The sequence below is a fragment of the Vanellus vanellus genome, assembly GCF_965231255.1.
Source record: "Vanellus vanellus genome assembly, chromosome: 1".
Taxonomy (NCBI): Eukaryota; Metazoa; Chordata; class Aves; order Charadriiformes; family Charadriidae; genus Vanellus; species Vanellus vanellus.
In genome coordinates, this window is record NC_138905.1 from 197,537,985 (window position 1) to 197,553,225 (window position 15,241).

At 40.6% G+C, this 15,241-nt stretch overlaps 1 protein-coding gene across 1 annotated transcript in view; it reads right to left on the minus strand.

The window, feature by feature from the left end:
* The window catches only part of PDS5B (PDS5 cohesin associated factor B), a 111,854-nt gene extending 97,515 nt beyond the window's left edge, over positions 1-14,339 (minus strand). The window contains exon 1 of the mRNA XM_082489759.1: positions 14,277-14,339. The gene's annotated coding sequence lies outside the window, so the exon portion shown is untranslated. The remainder of the gene's footprint in view (positions 1-14,276) is intronic.
* Between the last annotated feature and the right edge of the window lie 902 nt (positions 14,340-15,241).

Below are 15,241 nucleotides of genomic sequence, written 5' to 3' on the forward strand. Positions count from 1 at the left end.
GTTATTGTGGGACCTCAGCTCTCATACTTCTACCCAAGACTAAGTAAATGGACTGTAGGCATGACATTTATAATTTCTTATTTCTGTCCTTGGCTGCAGGAAAAGAAATGACAAGGAGATAAAAATTGGACGACTATGGCAAAAGATTCTGACAGAGAAAGAAAAAGGAAAAAACAAAACTGACCAAAGAAATACAGGTGAGATTTAGAAAAGTGTAATTATTTCCTTCATAAAGTGCAAAAGAATGCAGGCTGACAAAATATAATGTTAGTAAAATAGACATCTGCAATATATTTGTCAGTTAGCCAAATACCAGGGAAAACATTCCACTTCACTGCTTGTTAGGTGGTCATATTACACAAGCATACTATGTAAAAAGCTTAAAAAAGGCAAGTGCATAACAAGAAGACTATGACCAGTCCTCAGAGCATTTAATGTTGAATGCAAAGTATGTAAAATAAAAACGGTAATACTGAAAAAAAAAAAAAAAAAAAGTAAAATAAGGCATTCAAATTGGCTTGAACTTAAATTTGGTTGGACAGGAGCATGACAGTTTCCACCTGATACGCTTACTAAACATTTCCAGTCCTGTAGTAATTTATTTTGCTCTATAAAAATACAATTCCTTAAAGAAATGGAAAAAAGAATGCATAGAAGGAGCTGCAAATAGGCAGGATGTCATTATACTCACAAAATCAGAAATGTAGTGTTGGATTACAGCTCAGGTATAGAGGATTTTGCAAAAAGATAACACTTTTCCAGTCAGGAGGAGAAGCAGGGAGAAAGGCAGGCACAGAGAATAAAGGTAAGTTTCATTAAGTCTGAAAAAAAGCTATTAGGTTTTTGACAATCACCTTTTCACCTTAACCTTCAAAGGATGAAATCTTCTCACATACTAAAGGTCACTATCAAACACTATGAAGTTTAGCTACATTAGAGAGGCTGCTAACACTTCTTGTTAAGTTTTCTTGGTAGTCTCCACTAAATATATCAGTCACTTCAACTTTGCAAAACTTGGAATACTTCTATATCCTATGTAAAGGATCTTCAGTTGAGTGTTAATGGCTCAATCATGTCCAAGAAAAAATCCAAGATGAAGTAAACTAAACTAAATATATCAGAAAATTGACAGAGCTGTATAAAAAGATACTAGTTTCCTTGTCCTCTAGAATACAAATACCAATTTAGGAAGAGAGTACTGAGTATATTCTTCGCCCCCCAAGAGAACTTGCCCAAAGCTTCTGAAAAGCCACAATATACATATTCACTACAGACTCCTGATTTTAATAATAGAGCTTAGAAAAATTGTTTTGATTGATTACTTCATGATGATTTGAATAGTTTAGGAAAGAATGCAGTCAAAAAAATACCTGGAGGCTACAATAAGGGCATGATCTAAGCAAGACTAAAATTAAAGTGCATATATTGACCTAACTCAAGAAATCAGACTTCTCCCATCCTTCTTGCTTATGTTATGACTGCAATAAAACAACAAAAAAAGTAAACTCAGTTGCTCATATAGAGGACTCAAACTAATCAGTACTAAATCAAAATGCAAGCATTTTGTGTAAAGGCTCACTTCTTTGAAATAATACTGACGAGCTCTGAGAATAAAACATGGTAATTTAATTATTACAGACAACACTCAGGGAGAATTCGGCAAGATTGTAAAGCTCACAAAAGCCCATTAAGTCCACCATTGGTGAATGAAAACTCATTTTATACATAACCCCACTTTGACATATTCACCTGGCTTCTTTAGGGGACACCTTTGAGATACCTTGCTTTTCTGATGCTGGCGAGAAATCTGACATACTGGTGCTCAAAATACATTTGTCAAGGGATACACTTGCAATCTTGTTTATACCTCCAAAAAAATGGAGAGTGTAACTCAGTGAATTATCAGTATCAGTTAAGACCATAAGCATAAATGTTCTGGACATATTTTGACATTTCACAGATAGTGACCAACAGCACACGGATCAGCCGCAGGATAATTCTGCTTCCATTCCACCATGTGAAACCATCACACACACCAACACTGGCCATACAGGTGGTTTTCAGAATGATAAGAAGCATTCACAACATTCTATCTGTATGTTTGAGCTAGACAATCCTGAGAAGCAGCAGTGAAATTTGTCCATATGAGCCTCCTCATTAACTATTACTGCATCTGGGAATGCCCCTCTCAGTGGGAAACTTAGAATAAAAAAAACCTTCCATCAAGAAAGCCACATGCATGCACTTGGTTGACCAAAACTACCCTCTATGTCACACGTAGTCAGGATATAGGTTATTCTCCAGCCTATATACACAACAAAACTTAAGTTTCACAAACAACATCATGTAAGTATATAATCCCACAGGATATGATTTTGCCAACATTCAGAGACAATTAATGTTTATATTAAATTGACACAAGCACTGCATAAATAAAGTCTCTGTTTTGAAAGACACAAATTGAAAGCAAAAGTGATTTGGAGATGTATACAATTCTAAGAATTGTCACAGTCAACATGCATCCCAAAGGAACAAAATTGAGTTTTAAGCTGTTTGTCCCCTTGACTGGTGTGCAAGGAAAGTTTTCATACTAAGCGAATTCAAGCAACCACTTAGTAAAAGTTATAAGTAGTAATCAGAGCCCTCAAGACAGGAGAGTTGCACCACAAAGACTGGGAAATACAGAAATAAAGAGAGAATTAGAGCCAAACTGAGATGGCCGTTGTAAACAAACTCAAAAAAAAAAAAAAAAAAAGGCACTTCAATAGCTAAAACCAAGAAAAAAAGAGGTACTGCTTCATAGTAATGATTTGGTATCAAGAAGATACTGAAACACCCTTAAAAGTCAGCTGAACACCCATTTTCAAAGAAATCGCAGGTAAAACTCCATTCCTGTGGCAATTGGCAACAGGTATATTCAAACAGAAGTTACTATGTCTACACTTAAGACCTTCACATTCTCAAATGAAAGCAACCACACAATCTGAGAATTCATGAACCAGTGTGGTATGGAAAGCTTTTTAAAGGTATTTAAAAATTAAGGTGTAGCACCCTTCAATTTTAAAAATTTAAATTATTTCTTGTATGACACCTTAAAGGCAGCAGTGTCACTGACAAAACAGAGGAAAAAAGTTATATTGCCACTGCAGCTGCACTAGTTTGATATCAATATTTGAAGAGTTTAGAAAAAAATCTGCATGCTAAATTAAGACTTTTAAATACAGTGATAAATGAAACTTCTAAGGTTATCATATTATCCTGGGACAATCCATGTTTGATCAGTCTGTGATAAAACAATTTGCACTTTCCTTGCACCAAGTCATTTATTATGTAAGCATTAAATTGGAAATCCTAGATGGATGGATGCAGAGAGGGATCAGATCATCATTCAGTAAAACACTGAAAGAAAAGATTAGAGAAATGGAAGTGTTCGTAAGTATAAAGACTGCATTTGAACTGGCAAACAAGAATATATGCTACAAGTCTGAAAGACAACCAACTGTAAGGGGGTCCTACACCTAGGTCCAGGCAAAGAAAATCACTGCAAGACTATACACCATAAGACAAAAGCTCAAAGATAAATAGCTCAGACTCTGAAGAAAACCTGATAATTAGGGGAAGACTTTAATTTAAAACTAGAAGTTTTGGAATAACTTTCTGGTCAATAACTGAAGCAAAATATCCAAACAGAATATGGCTGAACTCTATCAGTATACAAAGGAGACTAGTATCTTGCTATTGGAGGCTACATGAATAGTTATTTGAAAAAACAGACCTACTAAGTACTTCTTTTACCAGAATCTCCAGACACACTGACAGGAAGTTCTTTGACTGGTACTCTAAAACATGAGAACTAAGAACCAGCCTAGGTATCAAAATTTCACAGTATCACTAGTCTACAGCAATAATTTTGACATAGGCTTCTTTTAGCAGGAAAGCTACTTTAAGATTTAGTAAGGCAAGAATGATTTGTTTCCTTCCTCTAGCAGCTGGAAAGGAATGGGGGGAAGGAGGCAGGAATTATTATTTTCCTTTACGTTAACTCTATCTTCAAAACAGCATAACAAATAAAAAAGCCATAAAACGCTCAGTTATCTTGCATTACACAATTTTAGAAGGCTAACATCTGTAGCGATTATACAGAAGGGGAGAAAACATGCAAGACAGGCATGGAAGCCATGGAGAAAATAAGGGGAACATGACAGAAAGCAGAAGACAACTACAGCAGACAGGTATTATGTACAAATCAAGTTTAATCACTGTATTGACCCTTGGTAAGAAACAACACTTGGCATTATTCAACAAGGCCAAGTGCAAGGTCCTACATCTGGATCGGGGCAATCCCAAGCACAAATACAGGCTTGGCGGGGAATGGCTGAAGAGCAGCCCTGAGGAGAAGGACCTGGGTGTCCTGATTGACAAGAAGCTCAACATGAGCCAGCAATGTGTGATCACAGCCCAGAAGGCCAACCGTATCCTGGGCTGCATCAAAAGAAGTGTGGCCAGCAGGTCAAAAGAGGTCATTCTGCCCCTCTACTCCACTCTCATGAGACCCCACGTGGAGTACTGCATCCAGCTCTGGAGTCCCCAACATAAGAATGACATGGACCTGCTGGAGCAGGTCTAGAGGAGAGCCACGAAGATGATGAGAGGGCTGGAGCACCTCTCCTATGAGGAGAGGCTGAAAGAGTTGGGGCTGTTCAGCCTGGAGAAGGGAAAGGCTCCAGGGAGACCTTATTATGGCCTTCCCGTACCTAAAGGGGGCCTACAGGAGAGCTGGGGAAGGACTTTGTCCAAGGGCACGTAGTGACAGGACAAGGGCGAATGGCTTTAAACTGGAAGAGGGTAGATTTAGATTAGATATTAGGAAGAAATTTTTCACTCTGAGGGTGGTGAGGCACCGGAACAGGTTGCCCAGAGAGGTTGTGGATGTCCCATCCCTGGAGGTGTTTAAAGCCAGGCTGGATGGGGCTTTGAGCAACCTGATCTAGTGGGAGGTGTCCCTGCCCACGGCAGGGGGGTTGGAAGTCAATGATCTTCAACCCTTCCAACCTAAACCATTCTATGATTCTATGATTATTTTAGTGCAATATTTATTTGGCAAAAAAAATCGTTATTGAGCCTTAACATGAAAGTTTGTTCAGTTTTTTTTTGAAAAAAAATTGAAACCAAACAAAAAATCCCCAAACATTAAGAATACTAATATGCTACCACAGAAGCAAAACAACATTTTGTAAAATTTCGCAGATGGACAATTGTTGTGGTTTCCGTTGGGGTAGAGTTAACTTTTTTTACTAGCAGCTGGTATAGTGCTATGTTTTGGATTTGGGATGAGAAATACTTTTGATAGTGCACTGGTGTTTTAGTTGTTGCTAGGCAGTCAAGGCCTCTTCTGCTCTTTATATTGCCCCATCAGCATGTAGACTGGGAAGGCACAAGAAGTTGGGAGGGGATACAGTCAGGACAGCTGACCCCAACTGACCAAAGAAATATTCCATACCATGTGATATCATGCTCAGTATATAAAGCTGGGGGAAGAAGTAAGAATGGGGACACGTTTGGAGTGACAGCACTGGTCTTCCCAAGTAACCGTTACACATGATGGAGCCCTGCTGTCCTGGAGATGGCTGAACACCTGCCTGCTGATGGGAAGTACTGAATTAATTCCTTATTTTGCTTTGTTTAGAATCATAGAATAGTCTAGGCTGGAAGGGACCTTTAAGATAATCAAGTACAACCATCAACCTAACACTGTTAAAAACCATCACTAAACCATGTCCCTAAGCACCACTTGTGCATGCGGCTTTTGCTTTACTGTCTTCACAACCCACCCGTTTTACCAGTTTTACTCTTCTGATTCTCTTCTGCACCCCAGCTGAGGAAAGTGAGTAAGCGGCTGTGTGGTCCTAGTTGGTGGCTAGGGTTAAACCACGACAACAACTAATATAAAGTTGCTTTAGTAACAAGTCAGAACTTGTATACATAAATGAGACTCTCTTCCATTCCTAATTTTGTATATAATGTTAAAACAAAAATAAGTGCCTCCCACCATATTGTAAATGATTCAATACAGAATTACTAAAGAACAAACAAAAGATGCTACTGGGATGGATTGAATTGTAAGACCTAAAAGAAACCATGGGTGTTGCACTGCAAAGTCAGATGTTGTGCTAAACAACAATCAATACAAATTATAAACAAACATTTGTTAGAACTGCATACAGAAATCTCAGTACTAAAATCATATTCAGCTGATTGTCTTACAAATAGAAGTTGTCTACCCAGATGGCTCGTATCAGTTTAGCTTTTTTTCCAGCTAACTAGAACATTTTTATTTGCTTTTCACAACATTCTAAGTGACAGAAAACCATAAGACTGAAAAAACACTTGCGTCCCCAAAGACAGAGGAAGAACCCGTAATTGTGACTACAAAGCACAAATTAGACAGACTTAATACAACCAGGTGAACAGAGTGCATTAGTGGTCAGTTTTTAAGACCATAGGACCAGAAGAACTTCAAGTGACAGTCTACTCATCTGCTGTCATATATGAACACAACAGTAAAGATGACTTTAAAAAAAAAAAAAAGTTGAAGCTGAAGACTCTTCTGATGTTTCAATCTGCAAAGTCTTAACTTACCTTTGACATCTATCTCTATGCTTGACCAACATGTAAGCCCTCTTTGCCAATAATCTATTCACTTCTGTAGCTTCCTCTATTACAGTTATTCATTCCTTATAATTATTTAGCCCTGTGGAGTTGTGTTTTCACAGAATAGTTGAGGTTGAAAGGGACCTCTAGAGGTCACCTGGTCCAACCCCCTTGCTCAAGAAGGGTCGTCTAAAATCAGCTGCTGAGGACTGCATCCAGATGGCTTTTGAGCACCTCCAAGGATGGAGACTCTGCAACCTCTCAGGGCAACCTGTGCCAGTGCGTGGTCACCATCACAGTGAAAATGTGTTTCCTGATGTTCAGAGGGAACCTCCTGTGTTTCAGTTTGTGCCCATTGCCTCTGGTCCTGTCACAGGGCACCACTGAAGACTGTGTTTCAGTTTGTGCCCATTGCCTCTGGTCCTGTCACAGGGCACCACTGAAGACTGTGTTTCAGTTTGTGCCCATTGCCTCTGGTCCTGTCACAGGACACCACTGAAGAGAGCCTGGCTCTATCTTCTTTGCACCCTCCTTTCAGAAATTTACATATATCAATACATTTTAATGCTGGCTTAGGTACAAACAGGAGTGTATATACTATTACAGCTATGCTAGCCTTCTTGATAGTAAATTTTCAAACTCTGTGGTTTGTTTTCCCTTTTGAAATTAATGCTTAATATTTAGCTATTCTTCAGTTGCAGCTGATCACTCACATTAGGACACAAGGAGACGGAATAAAGCTGCATCAGGGGAAGTTCAGATTGAACATTAGGAAAAGGTTCTTCACTGAGAGGGCGGTCAGTCACTGGAACAGGCTCCCCACCAGAAGTAGTCACAGCACCAAGCCTGCCAGAGTTCAAGGAGTGTCTGGACAACGTTCTTAGTCATATGGTTTAGTTTTAGGTAGCCCTGCTACCTAGGAGCAGGGAGTTGGACTCAGTGATCCTTATGGGTCCCTTCCAACTTGAGATATTCTATGAGTCTCTGACATAGATGCTGCACAGTGAGAGCCAAACTCTTTGTGTACATTAGTGTGTAGGTTATGCTTTCACTTAGGCTCAGATCTGTGCTGATAAGTAGTAATGACACACACCTCATTTTACTAGACTGGATCACTTCCTTACAGTATCCCAGTACTACCCCACCCCCCAAGAAGGACAAAAATTTACCCAGGAGAGAAATCTAAACCACATCAGCATTAACAAAAAAAAAAACAAAAAAACAAAAAACAAACCCACACAACAAAAAAAAAAATCAAAACAACAACTAAAAACCCTACACAACCCCCCACTGGATTATGTTCCACAAATTGAAACAGTCAGGACACAAATAACACCCAGAGGAGATAACAGTAGAAAACTCAATTGAAACTAATCTTAACTCATTGTTAAAAGAATGGGTTTTACAACTGAAAGGAGCAAGCTTTAAAGTATTAACAAATAGATATAGCTGCTTGCACTATGACTGTAAGCATACAATCAAGATACAACAGTTCAGAGCGTTTCCACACATCACTTATAGTACAAGAACTGTTCATGTGCACACTATAGGTTGCTGTCTCCGGATTCCCCTGAAGTTAGGTTAACATAGCCAAACCAGATTAACAAACACCTCTAGCAAATCCTGTTGACAACTGAATCCATCACTAATCCACCTGTCTGCTCACAGCCAGATGTTGCTGCTTCTTTAGCAGAAAAAGCTGGAATTGCCCACACCTCTGCCAGATTCTCAGCTCAACAGCAGTCTGTCTTAATTAAGTCTTTAAGTCAAAAAGCTCAGCTTAGCATGGAAATAGCTGAGATATGGACACACTTAGTTCCACCAGCTCCGCTGCAGAGACCAACAAGCTGTTATCAGATAAATGGAGTAGAAAGTTGAGGGGTTACAGGAAAGCCATTCAACCAAAAAACAAAGTTAATGGGAGAGGGGAGAGGAAGAAGTCCAAACAAACAAACAAAAAAAAAAAAACAAACAAACCACACAAAACCCCACAAACTCCATACACCACAGTTTAAGAACCTCAAGGCTGGAAGTCTAAGAAGTGTTCAACGTGACAGAGGAAATAGGATTTACTTGGACAATGAAGGATTGAAATCAGAAGCCTGAAGAGGTATGAGGACAAACTAGACAAAAAAGTCACTGGAGACACCAGAGCAGAAAAATCAGCTGCAGGGGGTGGGAGGGGAATACACATCCAGCAGAACTCAGTCCTGTCGAGGGCCTGCAGTATAACATGCAATCATCATATGTTACACTGCTCTTCTACCAATAATGAGTATTTGCAAGAATGCACTGAGAAGCTCTTGTGCCTCATAACACTTAATGCTGGTTAAAAGAGAAAAACCTATTGCTACTAATAGCATTCCATTAATTTAATTAGTAATAGCTACACGTAGCTAAAGGTTACAACCTAATGACTCATAGGAGCACATCCACACAGTGAATTTGTTTACTAAGTTTGCTTAAAAAGGAACAGCAAAAGTATGATAGTTGAAAAATCAGTTATCAAGAGCTAAGGAGCAGATTTACCTGATCCTTCATTACCTCTTTCCATGCCACAGGACTTCTTTCTCATTCAAAGCAAAGAAGCTACTCAACTTTTCTCCTTGTAATTTAATGTGTATCCCTTATTACACCCTATTTAAACCATGCTCTGAAGAGACTTAATCTCCTACTGGGCTTCTGTACAGGACTCACCACTGTAATACGTTAGCATGTCATAAAAATTAATTTCTTTTCACAACACTTTCACAAAATTTTTCATAAAAGTGGGTATTATTCCCATTTTAGAGATCAGTAACCTGAGTTTACAGACTAAAATTTAAAAACTATCCACCAATTTTTCCTGAATAGTTAGAGAAACTTAGGGCACAACTTTTAAAGTACGCTATGTTATCCAGCTCTGTGTCTGAAACTAAACCTTCTGTTGAGCCATAGAAGTAGTTAGGGTCTAGAGCCTGTCTCCCAGGAAATCAATGCACTACTAATAAGATCTGGTGGAAAGTTTGGTTTAAACAGACTTATCTGGGATCACAAGAAACTGACAGAAGGAAAGAATTCCAGTATTCCTAAGTGACATTCAATCACCCAAATTACTAGATATGTTTTCCCTTCCCACAGTCCCCTGTCAATTCATTTCACATTTTCCAGCTTTTGGAAAATACGTCAGCCAACTTTGATACGCAGCTCTAGGTCCTAAATACACCAAGTTGAAAATTATACGTAAATCATAACCAAAAACTTATGAGGACAAAAATTAATTAAAACTGTTTCCTACTTTTAAAAAGAAATTGCAATTTGAATATTGTTTTAAGGCATTTCTGTATGTAATATGGAAGATTAAAGGGGCAATGGCCAACTAAGAAATAAAAAGTTACTCTAAATGTGCTCATATATAACACCATACAACCAACCTGATGGACAGCTTACTATAGGCAACATTTGTAACTTGGGGAAGACTTTCAAAATGTTTCGAGTTCTCAAAGTACAGATATACCAGTCATTAAAAATGAGAGCAGAGCATTTCTTTCCAAAAATTGTACATGCGTGAAAATCTCTGTTTTTAATTCCCTCAGTTACAGAAATGCTTCCAAGAACTGCAGACTACATAATCTAAGACGGGCAAATGGAAGGGAAATACATCTACTTGCTTTCTCTGAAAAACTCCCTCACAAATCTTCTGAAGAGTTTATCATTGGGCTTACCCATTCTTTCTTCCATTTCCAAAACAAAGAAAGCAAAATGTTTAGCCTTATTGTGACTAGTTCATGCTCTCAGAGGAAGAAAACCCAATTTAAAGTTTATTATATACCATTAATTAAGTTTCCGCAATTTGTCTCCCTTAGACCTTTGAAAAGCTCTGCATGGCACACAGACTGTCCATAGACATTGTCCCACACAAAAGCTTTCACAAACTGATGATACAAAAAGCTATGGTCTCCTCCATACACTTTGTTTCTACGTACAGGAAGTCATAATGAACTAATGAACACAACACTTCATACTGAACTGTCAAATAAAATAACTATCAGAGACAGTATCACACATAACAGTAAGCTGCCTAGCACCTCTGCACATTCTCCCCAAGAAAACTCTTTCAAATTTTAAGTGGGTAGATGCAGGGAAAAAACAAAATCCCTAAATATAATTAAAAGTTTTCATGAAGTATCTTCTGCTCACTTCTCATAACTGAGATGAGTAGTGTCAGTTCTTTTTTGTTAAGAACAGAAACCTAACATATGTAGTGCCAAACAAAGATTTCCCGGAAATCTGATTGTCTTCATTGAAATTCTACATCCAAGTAACGAAGTAGTACTACTAGAAGTAAACAGTCAAACTCAAGGTGGCCCACAGATTACATAAAAAAATTTACGTCAAAACTTTCTGTAAGACTTCCTCATAAGCAGTATGCTCGCACTCAGTGTGGATAACAGTTAATTTTTTTTTAATAGTCTTTTTTTCCCTGCCCTCCTTTCTAAGGCTTTCAGAATTCAAATTCTTGATGTTGAATTGAGCTACAATGTGGATACACTGAGGATGGTTCAGAGAGAACCAGAGGTTGCTTTGATAGAAGTTGTGAACAACTAATGGGTATATTTACACAAAAGGTGGAAAGCCTCACTCAACAGTTACTTTCTAAATGATTAACAATGAAGTTTTAGCTGAATCTAGTCCTTTTAAAAAGAGATACAAAATGTGGTTTAGGTGACTATACAATGGAAGCAATTAAGACAGTAACATTTTTGACTGCTAACTTTGTGTATTTTTTGTCCATTAAAAAGCATGCAAGTGAAGCATCTCATTTCAGCAGCAGAAGCATCCACCAAAATTTCTAATTAAGTCAGAGAAAAAGTACACACAGTTAGCATTGTCTGGAATCGATCTTTAAAGAACAGGGTCTAAATTAGAAAACCCCAGATGGGGTCCTGATCCCTGGTTACGGTACTACCATATAAATGGTGACAGACACAAGATGATTAGTACAAACATGCCCATCTGTTCCCAATGAGGTATGGCACTCTTTTTTTATTATTCCTTGAAGCATATTAATACCAAAGTTGTCATGAGCTGAAATAACAGAGCTGAAGATCAGGCGCTACAAAACAAGCAGAATGATGCAGAATGTTTTTCCAGTGCTTGGGATGCGATGTGAAACAGTAAATTCCACAGATGGAGACAAAGTAATGGAAGTCTTAGTTCTCAAAACCTACTTCAAGGACTTGCCCACACTTTAGAAAAGGCTGAAATGCAGTATATACAGAGACAGACAGTAATAACCTTTAAAAAGAGTGGAGGCATTAACCTTTTAATTCTTAAAAACTAAGTTAAAACTTTAGTTGTATTTTATAGAATTGTTTCAAGTTAGATACGTTACAGTAATTATCCACATTAATAGCATTTTGACTGTGGAACCCAAAGAGGTTTTGAAATAAACCACTAACTTGCTAAAATAACAAAGTTTATTTTCATTCGTATACTGCACTTTTGATCTATTTTATTTAAGTATCAGAACTAAGCAGAAAAAAAAACCACCAAAGTTTTATATGAGACTTCATTCTACTGAAGATTTCACCAATAGAAGAGCAATAGGTACATATGAGTATGATACACTATCTTACCACTCGTCAGTACCACACACCAGAACTACTTTTTGGTTCTAATAAAGGAACTTCTCTGAAAGCAGGTAGGGGGGACTATGTCAAGGAAGAGGAAGGTATGTATTTGGGCTAAGTAATTTTAAGGGAAAGGGATAGTAGAATAAAACTGGTAGGGAAAAATAATGAGTTGTAGTGTCATATTTTCCTCAATTTCCCACTTTACGTGCTTTTGCTGTTCAGCTTCACATTTTTTTATTCATTGATCCCATGAAAATTCTTGTGCAACAAGTAGCCTTTATCACCTCTTCCAAACTCAGGCTTAAAGAAAAAACATTTACTCCAAAAACCTTTAAATGAAAATCCCTTACTAAAGGACTCCTACACATACCCATACAACCTCTTACTCTTCTGTATGAATATAAACTGTGTGACTGAAGAAAGAAAGAAACAGAGGGGAAAAAAGCATAACCTGAAAGCCTAGTAGAGAGCAACATATCCCATAAGGAAAGGCACCTCTTTTGATCTACAGGAGGTAACAGAGCCTCCTGTTCTAGAGCCAAAAATGGATAATGCCTGAGGTCATGCCCATATTTCATTACTATGCTTTTCCAAATGCCAGCAATGACTGTTGGTTTCTATATTTTTAATTACAGCTTAATGACAATTTAGCTGACTTGCTCAATTTAAGTCCATAAGTAACCTTGCTAGGTACAGTCTAAACCCAATATTTATATGGGGCACAAGGAAAAAAAAAATAGCATACAGGTATTATATACATATGCTTTTCCATTTTAATTTGATTTAGCTGTTTCATCAAAAACTGAACTACAGCTTATCCAGTCTGTGTAGACACTAGTAAAGGGAATGCAAGAAACACATAAGCAAATATTACCGCATAGGAACTATATTTAAAAAATCCAATCAAATAAAGTACCACGCACACAACCACACCACACCACCTCACAGTAATAAAGTACAACCCTCCTTCAAACGGAGACACAAGATGTCATGCAAGTACTGAAGTACCAAACTACTTTCTCCAGCAGTGCAGGCTTTCAAATGCCGGTGATGAACACGATACATACACCTCCGTTAAACTATCTTACCTGATTGTCTGTCACTATCAGTTTTCTTTTAGGGTGGTCTGAGCATAGCACACATTCAGCTCTTTCACATCTTTTTGAGGTATTACTTGACACGAGTAAATACAATATTTAGAGCATACCTATGTCGCATACAAGACATACTAAGCAAAATTTCTATAATCTGAAAACTGGAGAATTCCACTAGTTTGGAAGGGGAAAACCTGAAGGAATGCACATCACCTTATTTCCTTCCCATAATGTGATTTGACATCCGCTTTCAACTACAAAGCCACTCAAATTTTCTACACTCCTTCTATTCCATCCCCAGCAAAGAGAAATCAGTTACAGCCAAAGCACCTACCCAGCAAGCACAAAACAAAGACCAACACGAGAATACTTCAGCAGTTGTGTTAAATGGGAAAGCAGAACGCCTAACAAAATAATCACAGCTCTCAGTAAGCAACCGCGCAGGAAACAAACATAAAAGTCAGAATAAGGCTTGCACGACAAAATGCAGCTCTGTAAGAGCTGGTCTGCTGCAGTTTAATTTTCCAGGATTGTTCACCGTCATTAATTGTTGATTTGTTTTGAAGAACAGATAGTGATTTATTTGCAGCAGGATGAAGTTACAGACCTAGATTCCTGACCAGGGGCTCTCAACGTAAACAATACATAACCTATAAATTAACCATTCTCCATCTGGCAATTCAGATGTAAAATTCATAGTTTTTCATCTACCAGGCGGCGGCACCCCCCCCCCCCCCCGTTCCTTCCCGAGCGCTTCCTAACAGAGCTTGATGCAAAAGGGGAGGGAAAAAGAAAGGAGGAGAAAAAAAGAAAGAAAGAAAGAAAGAAAGAAAGAAAGAAAGAAAGAAAGAAAGAAAAAAAAAAAAAAATAAGAAGGCAGCATGGAAGAAACAGGCTCGCACAAGTAGGGACCCACCAAACCGAGGTCCCCGGCGGCCGCCACCTCCTCCCGGCTGATGATCGCTGCTGAGTGCGGCGCGGAGAGACCGAACCGGGCGGGGAGGGTTGGGGGTGGGGGGGCGGGGGTGTTGGTCCCCTCGCTGAGCCCGGGCAGCCGCGCGGGAGCCCCGGTGCAGCCCGAGCGGGGACTAGGCCGGCTGCGAGGGGCCGGGAGGGGACAACCCGGGGGAGCCGCGGCCGCTCACCACAACGGGCGATCCGCCCCGCCGCCACCCTCCCCCTCCGCCAGGAGCCACCGCCGCCGAGCGCGCGACACCGCCCGCCGGGCCACACGGCGTGGGTGGGAAGGGGTGACCCCCCCACCCCCCCTCAGGCCCCCCGCATCAGGCGAGGGGCAGCGCGCACCCCGGCCAAGGTCACCCACCGCACCCCCCCGCGGGGCCCCGCCGCGCCCGGCGAAGGGGGGGAGTGGGGGGGGAAAGTCGGGGGGGAGGGGGCAAATTTAATTTGTGACGCCGGCCACGGGAAAGGGGGGAGGGGAGCAGCCCCGGGAAGGGGAGGGGGGGGGGCTCCGCCACGGGCCAAGGGGGGGGGGGGGGTGTCCTCCCCCCGCCCTCCTCCTCGAGCGCTGGCAGCGGAGCTCGGTCCGAGCGGGCGCCCCCCGCCCCAGAAAAGGGAAAATGGAGCGGAGACGAGGTGGGGGTAACCGCGGCCGAGGTGCCGGGCTCCTTACCCCGCCGCAGCCGCCTCTCCTCGCTGGTCCCAGGCGGGTCCGCTCCGCGCTGCCGCTGCTCCGGGCTCGGAGAGGAGCTGCCGCCGTAGCCGCAGCCAATCGCCTCTAACCCCCTCCCCTTCCGCAGCTCGCCCCGGTCCCCCTGTCGGCTTCAAAATGGCGCCAACTTGTCTCCGGCTGCTCCAATGGAACCGCCGAGGGAAGCGAGCGGGGCCAGAGCGGGGCAGCAGCGCCCCCTGCCGGCCCCG